Source organism: Lissotriton vulgaris, chromosome 4_1 (assembly GCF_964263255.1).
Source record: "Lissotriton vulgaris chromosome 4_1, aLisVul1.2, whole genome shotgun sequence".
In the NCBI taxonomy this organism is placed as follows: domain Eukaryota; kingdom Metazoa; phylum Chordata; class Amphibia; order Caudata; family Salamandridae; genus Lissotriton; species Lissotriton vulgaris.
In genome coordinates, this window is record NC_141691.1 from 1,859,544,563 (window position 1) to 1,859,562,876 (window position 18,314).

An 18,314-nucleotide genomic window follows, 5' to 3' on the forward strand; every position below is an offset into this window, starting at 1 on the left:
GAGGTGTGGGTCGTGGGCCACTCATACGTGAGACGGGCCGCAGACGTATTCAAAGCAGGTGACATGATTCACGTACCTGGGGAATACGGGTACAGAGTGTCCTTCTACGGAAGGGGCGGTCTCTGTATTGACCAGTTTCAGGCATTCTTTGAGGGTCTGTTAGAGCGGATAAGGTCACCGCCGTCCATAGTCATAGTGCATTTGGGGGGCAATGATTTGGTCACCACCGGTAGACGACTTCTCCTGGAGGCTATGCTTTCCACGGTAAGTTGGTTAGCGAGGAGAGTTCCGGGGTGCATAATTGCGTGGTCTCATATAATCCCACGAAAAGTGTGGCGGGGGGCTATCTCGATCCCTGCTTTGAATCATTCTGTTAGAAAATTGAATAACAAAGTGAGTAGGTTGTTCCGTGCCAAGACATTGCATTCGATCTCGCATAGTTGTATTAATGATGACAGTATGTATCTGGGGGATGGTGTGCATTTGTCAAGGGTGGGGAATGAGTTACTCATAGGAGACTTCTTAGCCTGGTTAAAATCGTTAAAACATGACCTTTAGGTAGGAGTTTTGTGGGGGGTCCGGATAGCCGGTCAACTATCCGGACCTGTGGCGGTAAGGTCATGATCGGTGAGCACTAATTGGTAGATCCCTATGAGTGGGCGTCACCCAACACGGATGGGAGCGCTCGGGAGAGGTGGCCATTGGCCCCTCAATGGGGAGGCGGTCCCGTCTAAGGGCGGGTCGCCGGAAGTAAAGGAAAGGCGGTCAAGGCCCCTTCCTTTGTAGGAGGGGTTACAGCCCCCTCCTGGGGAATTTCCCGGGGCCAGTGTCATCTGCGACGGCAGATGCGGTAAGTTGTGTGGGGTGGGGGGAGGTCCACGATACCTTCTAGATACCACACACAAGTCTTCGAACGACCTTTAAATGGCGTCGAGTCTTAAGTGCCCCCGTCAAGTCAAGGGAAATTGTTAGTAGTTGCACTTGAGGTAAGCCTCTGTGCTGTCGCCCCTCCCAAGTGGGAGGGGTAAGTCTGGTTAGGGATCTTGACACCGGTTATGACCTTGCCGTTGGCCCTTAAACGTTAGGATGTACAATTTCAGTGTTTCTAGAGAATGTTTTTGTAGGATGCTAGTTCGGCTAGGAGAACCTCTGTATTAGAGAATATGTTAAGGTTAGCCAAACATCGCAATGTGATAATGAAATTGTACATAACATAAAACGTTTAATGTTTTAATTTTTTGTTTTAATAAATACGGCCGGGAGGGTCACTCCCTCCCACATCCAAAAACTTTAAGAACTGTTTCCGGTTTCCCTCCTTTTGGGGATTGTGTTGAGAGGGGGTGGCGGGTATCTCAGCCATATGGAAAGGGGCGACCACTCGGTCCCCCCGAACGTATGGCGGAGTGCCTCGATCCCCCCGGGAAGCCATTTTTGGGCGGGAGGCGCGTCTCGGCTGGTATGCCCGAAGCGGCGTAGCCGGGGCGCGCTTTTTCCCGCCCTAGAGTGGGCTGGCCTAGACACCGACGTAGCCAGCCCCGCCCTAGGGGCAGGCAGGGGCGGGTTCTCGCCCGCCCTGAAGACGGATAAAAAGAGATGCAAGACCAGAAGACGTCCTCTTGTTCTTGTGCTCCGAAGCTGCACCTCCTCGCTACCCGTGAGCTCGGGACAGAACGAAGAGCCAATTTTGACCCACCCACCAGCCCCTGAGGACAGCAAGTTGTTGTGCAATAAAGTGAATTTTACAAATATGTTTTCCGTTTCGTTTACAGGCTGTGAAAGTATCAGTTTGTTGTTGATCATAATAAAGTATGGTGAATATCGTGTAAGTTGTTACGATTAAAAGGATTTGATGTAGTGTTGCATTTTAAGCATGTTCTTTCGGTCGTAGCGACCAATGTTTTCATAGGCTTGAGTAAGAATTGTCGTATTTATTTTTGGTAGGCGGTAAGGTCATGATCGGTGAGCACTAATTGGTAGATCCCTATGAGTGGGCGTCACCCAACACGGATGGGAGCGCTCGGGAGAGGTGGCCATTGGCCCCTCAATGGGGAGGCGGTCCCGTCTAAGGGCGGGTCGCCGGAAGTAAAGGAAAGGCGGTCAAGGCCCCTTCCTTTGTAGGAGGGGTTACAGCCCCCTCCTGGGGAATTTCCCGGGGCCAGTGTCATCTGCGACGGCAGATGCGGTAAGTTGTGTGGGGTGGGGGGAGGTCCACGATACCTTCTAGATACCACACACAAGTCTTCGAACGACCTTTAAATGGCGTCGAGTCTTAAGTGCCCCCGTCAAGTCAAGGGAAATTGTTAGTAGTTGCACTTGAGGTAAGCCTCTGTGCTGTCGCCCCTCCCAAGTGGGAGGGGTAAGTCTGGTTAGGGATCTTGACACCGGTTATGACCTTGCCGTTGGCCCTTAAACGTTAGGATGTACAATTTCAGTGTTTCTAGAGAATGTTTTTGTAGGATGCTAGTTCGGCTAGGAGAACCTCTGTATTAGAGAATATGTTAAGGTTAGCCAAACATCGCAATGTGATAATGAAATTGTACATAACATAAAACGTTTAATGTTTTAATTTTTTGTTTTAATAAATACGGCCGGGAGGGTCACTCCCTCCCACATCCAAAAACTTTAAGAACTGTTTCCCTCCTTTTGGGGATTGTGTTGAGAGGGGGTGGCGGGTATCTCAGCCATAGGCACCGGAGCGAGAATTATCGAGACCGTGGAATTTTTAGCCCAAGACCCGCCGAGGCGGGGAATTGAACCCTGGTCCAGGGCCGATCTCAGCTTCCGGGTCTGCCGCCTCTAACCCCTGAGCCACACTTCTCCACGTACTTGGTGACGGCCTTGGTGCCCTCGGAGACGGCGTGCTTGGCCAGCTCCCCGGGGAGATGCTTAATATAACATAGTGTGGCGCACAGGCATGTCATAATATTCAACAGGAAGTGGAAAGGAAGTTAAAATTAGAGTCTCAGAATGTGTAGCTGTATGCTGAATGAATTCTGAGATAAATAATTTGAGAACTATCATTAATTAGTCGAGCACAAATGGGGCTACACTGTTGCCCCCCCTTTCAATAAGCAATCACATTTATTACCTGTAAATCTGTCCATAGATTTCCAAGCATATTCTTTGGTGGATATTATGCAGAAAAAATTACTTATGATTCATATGTAATATCACAAGGTTATTACCATCCGCCAGCCCCTCCTCCCACAGTGATTTCAACTCACCATGGGAGCAGGGTTGAACAGATCTGACTTGTTCCACAAGCCCAGCTCCCAGGGCCTGTCACTTCCCCAGATACCTGAGGTTAGTGACAGCAAGCACAGTTAGGCTTCAAGAGTGAGGGCAGAAGAAGGGAGAGAGAAAGCGATTGATCAGACAGTGAACAGAAAGAGAGGAGGTGAGGGCAGAGAGAGAGAGAGATTAGAAGGATGGAGGAGAGAGATAGCACGAGGAGATGAAGGGAGCGCGGCTGGTTTGAGCATTTCTTGCAAGGCTGCTTTTGTTCCCTAGCTCGGTCCTGGCAGCTCCCCCTCTTTTCCCAGAAGCTGCTCTCCCTCTGCATTAGACTGGTCGCTCCCTTTCCTTCACATACAGACAATGTAAGGCCTAATGATGAGCAGGAAAAATCCAAACATGGCTTACATTGCAATTGATGTTAGGCCACACATTCCCCGTGAGTGAAGGACAGGGCCAGCACAATGAAGAAAGAGAGAGCAGCTTTTGATAAGAGAACTGAGATGTGAGAGGTGGTATGGAGCTGGGGAGCAGACGATTGCTACCAATGTCTACTTTTAATGTTAGTGACATCCTGCAAAAGGAGTATTCTGTTTTTCTGGTCAGGTACCAACATTAGAAAATGGTGCCAATGAAGTTACTGGACTTGGAACACTACTCACTGAGTAACTTCTCCGCTAAACTCTAAAGGAGTCTCTTAACACAAAAGCAACAACAAAGTGGCTTGGTTCCATGGTGTTAATGAGCTTGAGGAGGGTAGCTAGGCTGTTGAAGAAATGATGTATTTTATGCATCTCTTCCAAATGCTGGAGCAGAAATCAGTTAAATGCAGTTTACCATCGATCTCACACAGGACTGATCCCCGCTCTTCCCGAAAGGATTGTTCCGATGGACCTTGGCTATTGTGTTAGAGAAGATCAGGAGCAAATCATCACATACATTAATAACAATGGCTACTCTATGTTCAGACAATAATGAGAGTTTTATAACAGTTTTAAGATATTTATTGTTTAACTGTAGTAAGTCATCTTTATACAAGTCATACGTGTATTCATATTAGCTTCAATAGTCAGTCATTTAACAGAATTGATAATACAAATATGGTTAGATTAAAATATATTAAAATGCTTTAAGCGTTTTCCATAAAGGAAAGAATCCCTATTCTCAGAATTGGGCGAAAGGTATCAGTTAGAACCCAAAAATTGTTAAATTTCGAGAGAACAGAGGGAGATCAAGCATAAAGCTCAAATTCCATTCAAAATCAATAATCAATCTAAGCAGAACTTCCCATGAATAGAGTTTCACGAAACTCAGTAGAGTCTCAGTCCAATGAAGAATAAGGCAGGATAAGTCTACAGCAGCAATCGCAACTGCAAACAGCAACAGGGTCTGGACAGAATGTCTGGGTAATAGCATCTGGGAATGTCATAAAGACAAGTGGTGATGGTCACCTAATCCAGGAACACGCACTATTGTAAATAGTCAAAATTAATGTTGCAGTCCATGTTGCATCTTCTCCTCCTCTTGTCCAATCGACTTTCGGTATTCTACTGGGAATAGGAACCCTCCTCATCTTCTCACACAAATACAATATTCCACCGAAAACAATCTCTAAATTTGAAATTTCTTGTATCATTCTAATCTACACATGAGACAATTTCCCATTCAGGCCCTTGTGTTCACGAACAGGACTATGTCTCCAACCTTCTAATAAAACAAATTGTATGTTTTACTAACAATGAGCACTGTAAAAATCAAAACATCTGCAGCAAGGAGAAAAAATATCAGCACAACATCATCCTTTGGAAATAAAACAAGTATATTAAAATAGGTCATGTTCAGTTGATATATTGCATTTCTATATGGTTATTCATCATAATTCTATTAAATGATACATTTTAAACAAGCAATAGCAACCTTCTTTGTATAAGTAGAAACTTTTCACTGAGTTATGTAGAAATTTGTTATGTGCAAGTTATGGGGAAAAAAAGGGATGTATGACATCACAACGCATGCTTTTACATAGCATGCTTTTACCTCGCAAGTTGTACAACGCATGCCTTTACAACGCATAGTGTTGAGGGGTGCTGGATAGTGAATAGTTTAATTTACTATTCCAACTCCAGTCCCCGTGGATAGTAGGGAAGGTGTTGGATAATAAAATTAAATCTATTTCCTATCCAAGAGTGCCCCCCAGCGCAATGCGTTGTAATGGTTTGCTTTGTAAAAGTTGCGATGTAAAAGCACTGCGTGGTAAAAGTTGCGTTGTAAAGGATGTTTCCCGAAAAAAATCCATATTCATTGAAAGGTCAAGAATTAAAAATATTATGCTTGTTTCAGCACATCTAGTCAAACTACTTGTGAAGCAATGCTGCTTTAGGCATTTTAAGGCCTAGTACAAGTAAGAATACCTAACTACTACAGTTTTACACATCTTTAAACATATGTTAGGTTCATTTACATAATTATTGTTGTTAATACTGCACATATATACTGTATTATTTAGCGTTTTTCTAAAAAAGCCTGTTTACAACCTGTTATGTTCTTGGTGATGGAAGCATATTTGCAGGCCTGCCCAGGAAACAGTATTCTTGTATAGAAAACACTGATCTGCCCTCTTAAACCACTTACCTTATTCAAGAGGTATTGTTTGGCAAACTAGCTTCTGTAAAAAGTGTAATCATTGTGCCTCATGAAATGGACATGGCTGCTGAGCATCTATATTTATTCACTCAGTAAAATGTGATTGCTTTCTTCACTGTGGAGAAGAGCGCTAATCAACATTATGTTGCAAAAATGGAGTAGCTTACAGTCAGACAGACATCATTGGCATGCACTATATTTCAGTTTACATATTCCTAACACACCATAATCTTTCAGCCTAAACAGGCATACTGGATTAAAGGATCTGTTAATACTTTAGTCAGAAAAAAATTCAGATATTGATTTTGTTTGACTTACTGCATAAGGCTATGTAATACAAGATGCTTCAATTATGGATGGTCCTTTAAATGCTTCCTCTTGTGATGCCAACCATGGGGAGATTTAGTTATGCATTTACATTCCTGTCACAACAAAACTGTCAAAGTGGAAACTAGTAGGGAATGTGAAAGACTAGAATTATTAAGTCAGTGGGGAGACAAACTTGGTATAACAGTTTCAATAACTAAATGTAGATGTTTCAGTTAACAATAAAGACAAAAAGGATTGAAAGGTAAATGATTGGAGCTGAGTAGCATATCACTGTATGAAAATGAGCTATCAGTTGAGAGGTTGGAAGCGCCTTGCAAATAATAAACACAATCCTAATCAGCACAAACTGCAAAAGTCACTAAAAAGGCATGTGCTTAAACCTCTGGTAGGTTAGCACAAAAGCAGTCAGGCTTAACTTAGAGGCAAAGAATAAAGTATTTATGCAGCACTTGAAACAGTAATAAAGGGAGAACACCACACAAGAAATCTCTCACACCAATTTCCACTTTCAATAGAATGGACGGTCTGAGGTACTTTGACTGATGGCCCAAAGTGCCACGGTTTCTACTGGTGGAACCAATCCAGGTTCATCTGTAAGTAATGGGGCAATTCCTCAGCTATAAATAAAGGTGTGCAAACTGTGAGTTTGGCAAACAGGCGCTCTGCCATGGATACCCTGTTTGCAAAACGCAGGTATCTTAACCATTGTATGGTCACTGCAGCATTTGCACAGTTTGCAGACTTTCACACTGTCTGGCTTTCTGGGCTCTTCTACGTTTTGGTCTGAACTGGATCCTAACTTGAACACCAATCAAGAGCCAATCACTGGGCTCTCTTTGTTGTTTTAATGCTGATGCACCCAAATTGACTGCTTCAATATTCCATTCTGCTACATATATCTACATACAATTACTTTCCAATATACCACTTCAGTACCTCCAGGAAAGAAAGCGTTATTTAATATGTGTATTGTGTTTTCCGAGGTCCCTGTTAAGCGCCAAATTTGCACATCAGTATGCCATAGACTTTGCCCATTGTTCTTTTACCATTTTTGACAGCTGTTATAATTTTCCATCATTTTGTTCTAACATCACAAAAAACGGATTCACCATTCTAATAAGGAAATATATATTACTATTAGTGAAGGGTCCATGTGATCCCATGAAAGCTACGTCATGCCAGCTCAAAACTTTATTTAACAAAAGACATTTAAATCGCACACATGACACTGTATTGTCTTGCTTTGGTATAGTGACATGCCTGCCCACATCCCCACATCTGTTATGTGCTTCCTCTATGAGGCATATTTACTGCAGTCACTGAAAATAATCAATTTCAATTGATAGAGGATTTTAGTACCAGACCGACTAAAAAGCGGCGCGTAGGGGTATTACTAATCCCACACTATAAATGATTTAAAAAAGCTCACATGACTAATGTGACCCGCAGAGGTATTCTATACCCATGCACTCATATTATCTCTAATAATTGTAGTTGGTAGTATCATCAAGGCATCAAAGTCAAGATTGGACAGGTACCTTGAGTAGAGCATGCTACAGACTGTCAAACTGGAGAAAAAGGCACCAGAGGACAGGTGCAAAGGAGAGCAAAGAGGGGGCAGGCAGGAGGAAGGCCTTCATGGAATAGAGGGGTGTGGGGCTGGGGACTCCATAAAGCCAGGAACCAGGGAAGTGTTGGTTTTCAGTAGAAGGAATTTGGAGCCATATGCAGGTTGGAGCAATCTCCCTGCATACCAGAACAACAAAAATCCAACCAGTAGAGCCAGAGATATGGAATTTCCAAATTTTAGATAGATATACCACCTAAAAGCAAAAATCACCACTTGGGGTCATCTCGTCGTGCTAGTCTAGGGGTAATTCGCAAATTCAGGCTGACCAGGCTGGAGCGTAGGCTGAGTACAGGGACCAGGTCAGTCCCACTAAAAAAAGTTACCTTCTCAAAGTCCGGCTCAAATAGTTTAGTATGCAGAGGCAGTGAGGAATAGGGTGTCGCTCACAGATGGTCAGTGCTGTAGCTCAACAAGCAGCTTGCCTGGCACAGGCTGTCTTTGCTATAGTGCGAATAGCTGATTGGGCGTCGCAGACAGTCCTTGCTAGAGCTTCACATTGGCAGTCCCCATAGGCTGTCATTGCTGTAGCATGAAGTGCAGATCTTGTGTCGCTGGTCTTCACTGGCAATCATTCTAGCATGAAGATTCTGGTTCACCAGAGCTTTGTGTTGGCAGTGGTCGCGTTGAGGCAGAGTCTCAGTACAAATGAGCCCATTTGTGGTCACAAAGAGCCCAAACCTTCAGAATTTCACCTTTCAACACAGGAGGGGGCTGCCCATGATGTTTTGTGGAAAAGTCCTGGCAGTGAAGCAGCTGGGGTGGAGCGGAGGCCCCCAGAGGATATGTGCGCAGAGACCTTGTGACAGAGCCATCTTAGATTGTCCCTGCAGGCTGTGCAGGAGGGTTAGGACAGAGGTGGAGGGGTGATGTGGCACCCCAAGATTGTCCAGGATGCTTGGCACCTACACCATTCCACACCCCATTTAAAATCGCTTGCACAAGTGAGAGAAAGGACTCTCCTGGCATGCAACAGAGTCTGTTGCCTCATTTTCAGAGAGATCCCCACAAAGTCAACAAGAAGGTCTTGGGACCCGATCTTGGGACCCAGAACGAAGCCTGAGAGAGGCCCAACAGCCACTGCCCACTGTTGCTTGCTTTGTGTGCCCAGAATTGCAGAATGCTCCCTCTGCTGTCTGGTGTCACAGGACTTTGGGGCTCCCTTGCAGTCCCTGCTGTAAAATCAGCTGTGGGGGTGTCACAGGTGGGACCGGGCACCCCATCTAAGAAATTGTATTGTATTGTATTGGCACTTGTATAGCGCATGGCTACCCGGAGGCATCCCAGTGCTGTGAACGTTGCTATGAGCGCCGATCTTTTAGGGGAAGAGCCAGGTCTTAAGTTGTTTCCGGAACTTTAGGTGGGTCGGTTTCCTCCTTAGGGGTAGCGGGAGGTCATTCCAGAGTTTGGCAGCATTTAGTGAAAAAAGCCTTCCACCACTTCTCGTCTTCTTGATCCTAGGGACCATCGCATGGTCGAGTTCATTAGAGCGGAGTTTCCTATTAGCCCTGTGGGGGCGGATCATGGCATTTGTAATGATGGACTTTCCTTCATTCAGTGCCTTATGGGCGATACAGAGAGCCTTAAAGTGTATTCTCTGCTGTACTGGGAGCCAGTGGAGAGCGTGTAGTGAAGGTGTAGCTGAGCATGGGTTAGGGGTGTCAGTAAGCATCCTCGCCACACAGTTCTGCACTACCTGCAGTTTTAAGATCACCTCCTTTGGGGCAGCTAAATATAAAGCATTTCGGTAATCCAGTCTGGACAAAATCAGGGCCTGAATCACCAATCTTTTAGCAATCGGCGGTAGGAGTGGAAGGATTTTACGAATTATTCTCAGTAGACCGTAGCATAGTGCGGTTGTTTTCCTTGCCTGTGCTTTAAAGTGAGATTCTGATCAAAGCCAGATTCCAAGGCTTTTGATCTCTGTTTTGGGAATAGGTGCTGGGCCCATGGTGGATGGCCAAAGATTTTTTGGGAATGCACTTACAGAGTTACCCAGAATCATAAGCTCTGGTTTCTCTCCATTAAGTTTCAGATGAGATAGACTCATCTATTTTACCACTTCTTGCAAGCAGGAGAGAAGATTGATCTGTTGGCTAGAGTGATTCAGAGCTACAACCAACTGGGTATCGCTGGCGTAGGTTACCATATGGATCCTGAAAGGGGCCACCACTTCAGCCAGCGGAGCCATATAGGCATTAAAAAGAGTGGGACTCAGTGAAGAGCCCTGTGGGACTCTGCACTGTAGGGACAAGGGCTGTGAGTTGGTACTGCTCAAAAACCTGAAAGGACTGCAGCCATAATAGCGCTGTTACCCTCACTCCAACTCTCCAGAGGCAGTGAATCAAGACCCGGTGATTGACCGTGTCGAAGGCCGCGCTCAGGTCGAGAAGGCTTATTGCTGCCACTCCTCCTGAGTCCAGTATTTTCCGGGTTTCTTCGCCCACTGAAAGTATTGTGGTCTCCGTCCCTTGCCTGGGGTTGAAGCCTGTCTGAGAAGGGTGTAGAACCTCATTGGACTCCAGAAAGGCGGAGAGAGAAAAATTTACATGTTTCTCCGCTATCTTGCTGATTCCTGGCAGGAGTGAGATAGGGTGGTAGTTACCTAGCTCAGTAGGGTCCAGGTTGTTTTTTTTTAACAATGTGCGCGCCATTGCCCTTTTCCATTCTGAGGGAACCACACCCTTATCCAATGAGGAATTTATTAGGCAGGTAACAGTGAAGACAATGGCTGGTCCGACCAATGAGAGAATATTGGGGGGGGGCTGGGTCTAAGGGGGATCCACTTTTTACAGATGCTAATATGGCTCGGAGACGTTCCTGGGTTAGCATTGGGAAGGACCTTAATTCCTGATTTCTAACTGCCCACAGCCCTTCATATCCAAATGGTCGTATGGGGGATCGTTAGTTCCTGAGGTCCTAACTGCCCACTATCATTCGTGTCTATGCTAGAAATATTCCTGACTTCTTGAGGGAGAATCTTAAGAACATTCTGGACTTTGGTGGAGAAAAAAATTGGCCAGTTCAGTACATCGCTGACTAAATGAATCCGGTAGGCCCACCGGGCCAGGTGATTTCATTAGCTTCGAGGCAATATTGAAAATTTCTCTGGGGGAATTGCATGCTGATTAACGCTTTCCCTCAAAGTAGGAAGCTTGGGCAGTTGTTATTTCTGCTTTATACCTGCGAATGACTGACCTATTTTCCCTTTTTTTGTCAGAAGAAAAATCTTTCCTCCACTCTCTTTCGGCTTTTTTACACTGTTGGCATAGGATACGTAGTTCAGGGTTATACCACTGGGCCTTGTTTGGGGCAGTTTTCTTCTGGGCTAAACCTTTGGGGAGCACCAGGTCGAGGGACCCCTCAATCCAATTGCCAAAGTTTTTATTGGCTGTTATTGGATCAGTGTCAGGGTTAGGTATGTTTTTTTCCAGCTCTGTTATCCAGCTCTCCAAGGGAAGTTTAGACCATGGTCGAATTTGAGAACGTGGCGGAACAGCGCCATGTGTTGTGTTGGAATGTACCCACTGAAAGGGGATCAGAGAGTGGTCTGTCCATGGGAGAGGGATAGGTTTTTTCCCTTCTAAACTCCCCAAGTTAAATAAGATGGGATCAAGTAGGTGTCCCTTTTCATGTGTTGCTGACAAGACCTTATGGACTATATGGTAGGTCAGAAGGTTCTGGGTCAGTTCTGTGGCTAATGAAGCTGACAGGTCATTGAAGTGTAGGTTGAAATCTCAGAGAAGTGTAAAATTGGCAGCGCGACTCGCAAGATTGCTGGCTTTTTCTAGCAGAGTTTTGCCTATCGCCCCAGGAGGTTGATAAATAAGAATGCCGGAGAATGTGAGGGTGGGTGTGAATCCAAGTGTAAAATGGATGTTTTCACAATCTAACAACGGACTCCCTAGTAGGCGACAAGTCATGTACTCCCTATATACAATAGCAATCCCTCCGCCCTTGCCTGTCCCTCTATCCATTCTCTGTATCAGATAGCCTGGAGGGAGGGCTTGAACCGTAACCAGCGCTGAGCTGGGATTGAGCCATGTTTCTGTAAGGAATAAAACCTCAGAGGCTTCTTCCTTTAGAAGTATTGAGATTTCACTAGTATGCTTCGGCAGAGATTTGCAATTTAGTATGTGTAAATTGTATATTTTCCCAGGAAATGGGGGAGGATGTGTAGATGTGAGCAATTTGAACTGATAGTGGGAGCATTTTAATTGAGATGACTGAACCCGGATAGAGTGTACACCTTTTGGATCTAGGGTGGAATTCAATGCTTACAGCTGTGCACTGGAGTAATGAAACTGACAGTGGAAGGTGAAACAAGGGTTCTGGCCCCTGGTCCCGGTCTGGCGCAGACTGCGCAGACAGGCTGGCCTTTGGCGTGCCGCCGGCATGGCCGCTGCGTGCGTCTGCTGCGCGTCAGCGCCATTTGCTGTATTTGTAGTGTGCACCAGGTGATCTTGTGAGGAGACTGGACCGTCTCCCTCTCAAGATGGAGATTGTTAGTGGCACAGGGGAAGTAAGTGAGAATGTGGCGTCGATACTCCCTCCACTCAATCAGCCCAGAGCTGTGGTGTACTGGGGAGTGGACGCTAAGCAGGAATTCCAGGTAAAACCACATTATTAATTCCCCAGACTTTCCCGTCCCTCAGAATGCCTTTAGCGAAATGCGAGCAGGTTTACACTGATGGAGCGGACTTTCAGAATTATTTCTGAATGATTGTTCGTGACAAATGAAACTCTCATGATTTTTATTTTTACTAATGAGTGTTGCATGATTTGCACGTTTACTGACTCAACCTAGAATAGTATGCACCAGCACCAACACCAACACGCAGGTTTAATAATTTGTGCTCTTGTCTTGTTTGTCATTCTGCTTTGAATAATATATTTACTTTGTCCTTTGTTTTGTCATATTTTAACTGCGGCTGTTTAAAAATAATAGCATGGGCATTCTTTAAAATGTGCTTCTGTTTATGTAATGTCGTCTCATGTGTTTGTTTGTTTATATATTCGTATGCAAAACTAGGTAATATAGTTAATGGGTTAATTTTAGTAAAGGGGGTGGGTAACAGAATAATTATCATTTCTTGAACTAATTATTCTCTTGTGTTTCCTTGCATACTAGACTCACGCTAAAAAGGCCTGTGGCCTACTTCTAAAATGGATGTCCGAAAAAGCTTTACCAAAAGTGGGCCTTGCACAGCTACGATGGAATGTGAAAATGTTTTTCTACATTAATTCTTGGAGAATGGCTTGCAAACAAGGCTGTGCGGAAGCTTAGGACATTTGGTTCAGATTTCTTCATGGTCAAGGCCGCACTTGTCGTTCAGTGGCGGAAAAGCTTGAGCGGACGAAGGAAATTATATTAACTTTTGTCAAATGTAACCACCTTCGGAAGCTGCTAGTGACATTAAATAATGAACAATGCCGCTCTTGAAAGAACGTGACTCTGGCTATGCGAGAGTCGGATGACCGCATCAGGAGACATCCTTTGACCAATCATGTTTTGTCCTGCTTGAATATTTGTATTCTTTTAGTTAGTTTTAGATAGGAAAATACTATAAGAATTGCCCCTTTGCTAAGAGCACAGTTCGTTCGCTCCTGTGCTCCAGAGACGCTGCCAGATTTTCCTTTCTCGTAAGATCTTTAGAGACTTTACTTTTCCTTTACAGGTTAGGCTATGGAGAAATAATCAATGTGTTTGAGCATTTACTCATACTGATTTTGGTTCGAACTTGCTACAATTGTTGTGCCTATGATGAATTAATCTGCTAAATAAAAATTGCTAATAAAAGAGTTTACTTAAAATGCATTTACTTTAAAAATAAAGTTAATAAATAGATTTTGAAATGACAAGCTGGTCTTGTTTGTTTCCTTGAGTTACCATTAGTTAATCCATTGCCTATATATGTGACTTAATTAAAGTGATTTGCTATGGCAGAATAATTAAGTCATAAGATTCAGTCGGTCATAATTCATGTCTCAGTCAAATATGGGCCTAGTGTTAAATTTTATAAATAATGGTGAGTATTGTGGTGTAGAGTTGTACATATGAGACTGAATTTCTTCAGACCCGCTGGATCAACACGTACAATGTGGGGGGTGAATAAAAATACTCGGCGCAGTGCTCAGGCGATACAAAGTGACAATTTTAAAACCAATTTAACAATTTAAGACCAGTAGAGCAGCTTGAATTTCGCGTCTACCAGCAACATTTAAGAAATGAGCTAAAGCTTCCTCTAAAATATTCAATGCTCCATGGATGGAGCACCTCATCATGCCCTATGGAGATGAAAGTGATTATGTTTTCTTTGCTTGTGGTGGGCTCGGGCACCACCAAGAATCATTTTAAATATGTGGCATCTGTAAGGAGTACAGCAGTTCCCACCACGGAAGTAACTGACAAAGTTACCCTAAGTTTCTGGGGCAATGAAATGCATGACCCCTGGAATTTCCCCATCATTTTCAAAGACTCCTAAGGCTGTAACTTTTGCTTTATAGCCTAGAAATGAAGCGATCTCTAAGGGTTGGCTTTATGGCTGCAGTTTTTGTGGTCTAAAGATGCATAAGAAATACTCAAAAATATGTTGTGTTTGTAGTAAAAGACTAATTGATAATAAGTTATTGACAGTGATTTTCAATGAACACTGCAATGCTTTATTAACAATACTTGTAATGTTGGGCACTAGGCCCACGTGCTAGGAATGACTGGTGACATGGACACAATGGTTACTGGATACAACTAGCCCAGAGCACGTGCGCTCAGGCCCTTTTATTATCTCAGCGTCACCTGACCAGTGACGTCTGTGGTGGGTGGGTGTACAGTGTAGCACATACACTGACAAACACTAGTATGCTGACTGCACGTCACTATATCCCTCCCAAACTTGGGGAAAAAAATCCAAACCAAGGACAAAGTCCAAAACCTGTGGGAAGGAAAAGATACTAAAATATAATATTGGACTCATGATTTCAAACAAGTCTCTTTGGCTGCTTGCAGGCCGCAGGCAGTGTAGTTACTGCATTCAGGACCAACAGTTCGCTGTGGCAAGGCTCGCAGTTGTTCGGCGAGTCCAGTCTTCTGTCTGCGCAGCCTGGACGTTGTTCTCAGTCTTGCCTTTGCTTCGCTCAACTGGTGACAATGAGTAGTTGGAGAGAAGGGTGGATGATATGAGAGTTGTTTGTCTTCTGGCTTCCCTTACTCCGTCCTGGTCTTTGGTAATGTCTCCGTGCAGGCTTCAAAGTGTCTCTTGGCAGGTGAAAAGAGTGGGTGCAAACATCCTTCTCACTAGGATGCCCCTCTCGCCGGTGTTCTTCTCTCACAAGATGTCCGGGAGGCCCTCTTTGCCAGGCTTCCACTGGACTGGTGTTTCCTGTTGTATTGCTCCACCATAGCCATCGGGCCGTGAGTGGGTCGAGCTACGAGCCTCACCGTTGTGTCCTTAGCTCCACCTGAAGGTTGTGTTATTGACTCCTTTCCTTGCACACAATGCCTTCATCCTCGTGGGACCTGCAGACGCGCAGCTGTGGATCTGTCTCTCTTGCGGGACTTGCTGCCACCAGAGTCCCTTGAGGCCTCTGCTCCTTGGATTGCCAACGGGCTGGCGTGGAGTGGTCAGTTCATCAGCCTCCGGATGTCTGAGCACTCTCGTCATCCAATCTTTCGCTCAACCCCAAAGGTAGATGTTGCCAACAGTCCAGCTTGCCCTCTTCTGCAATCACCATGTGGATGGAATGGCTTGTAGGTAGATGTCTTTGACCTGTGCTGCCGGTGTTCCTGCCAGGCCTTGTTCTCCAATGCACTCAGATGTTCCAGTGTATATCACCTTCTTCTTCTGGTGTGTGTGAGTTGACTGGTCACGCCTCTTCTCTTCTTGTTGTTTCTAGTGGCATGGTGCCACTCAATTCCCTTCTTCTCTTCCTTTCCTTTCGCGATGTGGTCGGTTCTTTTTGCTTGTCTTCACCACCCAGGCCAACTCCGTGTGGCATGCACTCCACATGTGTCTCCCTGGTTGAGTCCTACCCCTAGGACACGCTTTCATTTCTATCGATGACCGGATCAGGCATCGCACCTTCCTTCCTGTCGTGACTCCTTTACTTTGGGTCGGTGTCATCAGACCTCTTCTTGGTCCCGTCCATGGACCTCTTCTCAATTTCCACGTCGGTCTTCCTGTCAGACCACTCAGTTACCTTAACTTTGAGCTTCTGGCATGTCTTCTCTGTCGTGACCTTCTGGCAGGTCATCTTCATCCTGACTTCCTGGCAGGATACCTTCGCTGCACCTCTCTGGCGGGTCAGCACTCCGGCGACCTTCTGGCAGGTCAGGTAGACTTGTCATGCAACTCCTATGGAATAGTGGCAGTCTGTACTGTCTCTATGCTGCTGTGCACTTGCCTTGTTCTATGGGCGCTTCACAGCCTGTTGTCCTCTGCTGGGAGTCTGCTTTGCTTTGGCACTCTTGGGGTTACTAGTGCAGGGCTGCCGTGCAGTGGCGCTAGATGGCAACTAGATGGCACTGTAGGATAACTGATAGCTGTCCTCGTCGTTTTGTTCCTTGTCAGGAGCCTTACTCGGTTCCTTCATGGTGCAGGCAGAATTTGTTTGTTCCCCCCATCCCGTGAGACCTCCTGCCGATGGAGCTGCCGGTGCTGGGCTGTCTGCTGCGTGGGTGCAGGTGGCGCTGCAGCTACTCTGGCTCTGCTGATGTCCCGGAGCTTCCGGCCAGCATGCTGCTTGAGGTTTGTTGGGGCTGCAGGTCGAGGGACACCCGGCTCCGGTGAGGTGGAACGGCTTCTACACCCGCAGGTAAACTGAACTCTCTAATTCAGTTGTAGACGGCATGTTGTCTTTGCGAGTGGAGCTCTCTTGCGCTGTGTTTCTCTGGCTCCACCCACCCACGACAGCCTCATACTTCACGCGCTGCTGTCTATACTCCAGGCCTCACCTCCCCTCAGCTGGCTTTCTGATCTAGGCCGTGCGGGGTGAGGAGGGGTCAGCGCAGCTCTCAGAGGTTGCTTATTGTGTTGCGGCCAAAGTGTTTCTTATCACATGGGTGGGCTCCGCTTGTGCCTGCCCCTGAGACAGTCATGCCGCTCTCATGCACCGCGCTGGGGGTCCGGCTGTAGCTGGCACCAGTGACTGCTTGTCTAGTTGGGGCAGAGTTCCTTTCCACTGCGGGTGGGCTCTGCATCACACCTTCTCTGCAGGGATAGCTGGCGGCCACCATTACCTCTGCTCTTATTGCTGCGGGTGGGCCCCGCTTTGATTTCTTTTTTTCCAGGGTAGTGCTCAGTGTCAGCCATATGAGCGGGGTGGGCTCCCGCTGACCTTACTTTGCTTGGGGCCGCTTCTTGTGCACAGGCTCACCTCCGGCCTATGGGCCTCTTTCCTCCAGGTGGGTGGTCTCCACGTGGTCTCCAACCCTCGCCAGGATTCACTCCATCGCGGCTGACGCGGGTGGGCTCCGGTCGGTCTGCTGTTGGTGATGTCACTTTGTCGCGGCCGACGCGGTTGGGCTCCGGTCGGTCCGCTCTCAGTGGGGTCACTTTGTTGCAGCCGATGCGGGCGGGCTCTGGTCGGTCCGCTTACTCATGGTGGGGGTCACGTTGTCGCGGCCAATGCGTGTGGGCTCCGGTCGGTCCGCTTTCTCATGGTGGGGTCACATTGGCGCGGCCAACTCGGGTGGGCTCCGGCGGTACGCTCTTCAATCCCATGCAGGGTTACTTACAGCATGCTTGAGAGGTGCAGGGGAGGCTCCCGGTCACCCTCTCATTAGCGTCCAGGCCCGAGGCTCGTCATACGCCCCATGGGCCTCTCGGCGGCCGGCGCCGCTTCACAGGGGTTGCCCTCTAGGCGGGCAGCTCTCTCCCCCTTTCCCAAGATTTTCGGCTGTGGCACGCTGGGCACAGCTTCCGCCTCGTCGCCATTGTAAAGTTAGGCACTAGGCCCATATGCTAGGAATGACCGGTGACACGGACACAATGGTTACTGGATACAAAAGGCCCAGAGCACATGCGCTCAGCCACTTTTATTATATCAGCGTCACCTGACCAGTGACGTGGTAAACAGACATAATATCGAATCCAAAATATCGTTTGGGCAAAATATCGAGTAAAAAATATAGACTAGCCAAAATATCGACCAGACATAATATAGACTGCAAAAATATCGAGTAAAATCGATATTAATAGCCAAATATCGAATCAAAAATATAGACTAGACATAAGATCGACTAGATAGAAGATAGAAAAAAAAAATCGAAAATAAGGTAGTTCTTAATATTTTTTAATATTTGTGTAATATAAATCTGTAGCGGGTTGTGGGTTTATAGAGGAATAGGGTGGGAAGTAATTTAATTATAATTAATTAATTATGTAAATTAATAATAATTGTTAATTAATTATTAATTGGTAAATAATTAAAATATAATTGGTAAAAAATAATAATAAATTAATAATTAATTTTTAGTAAATTA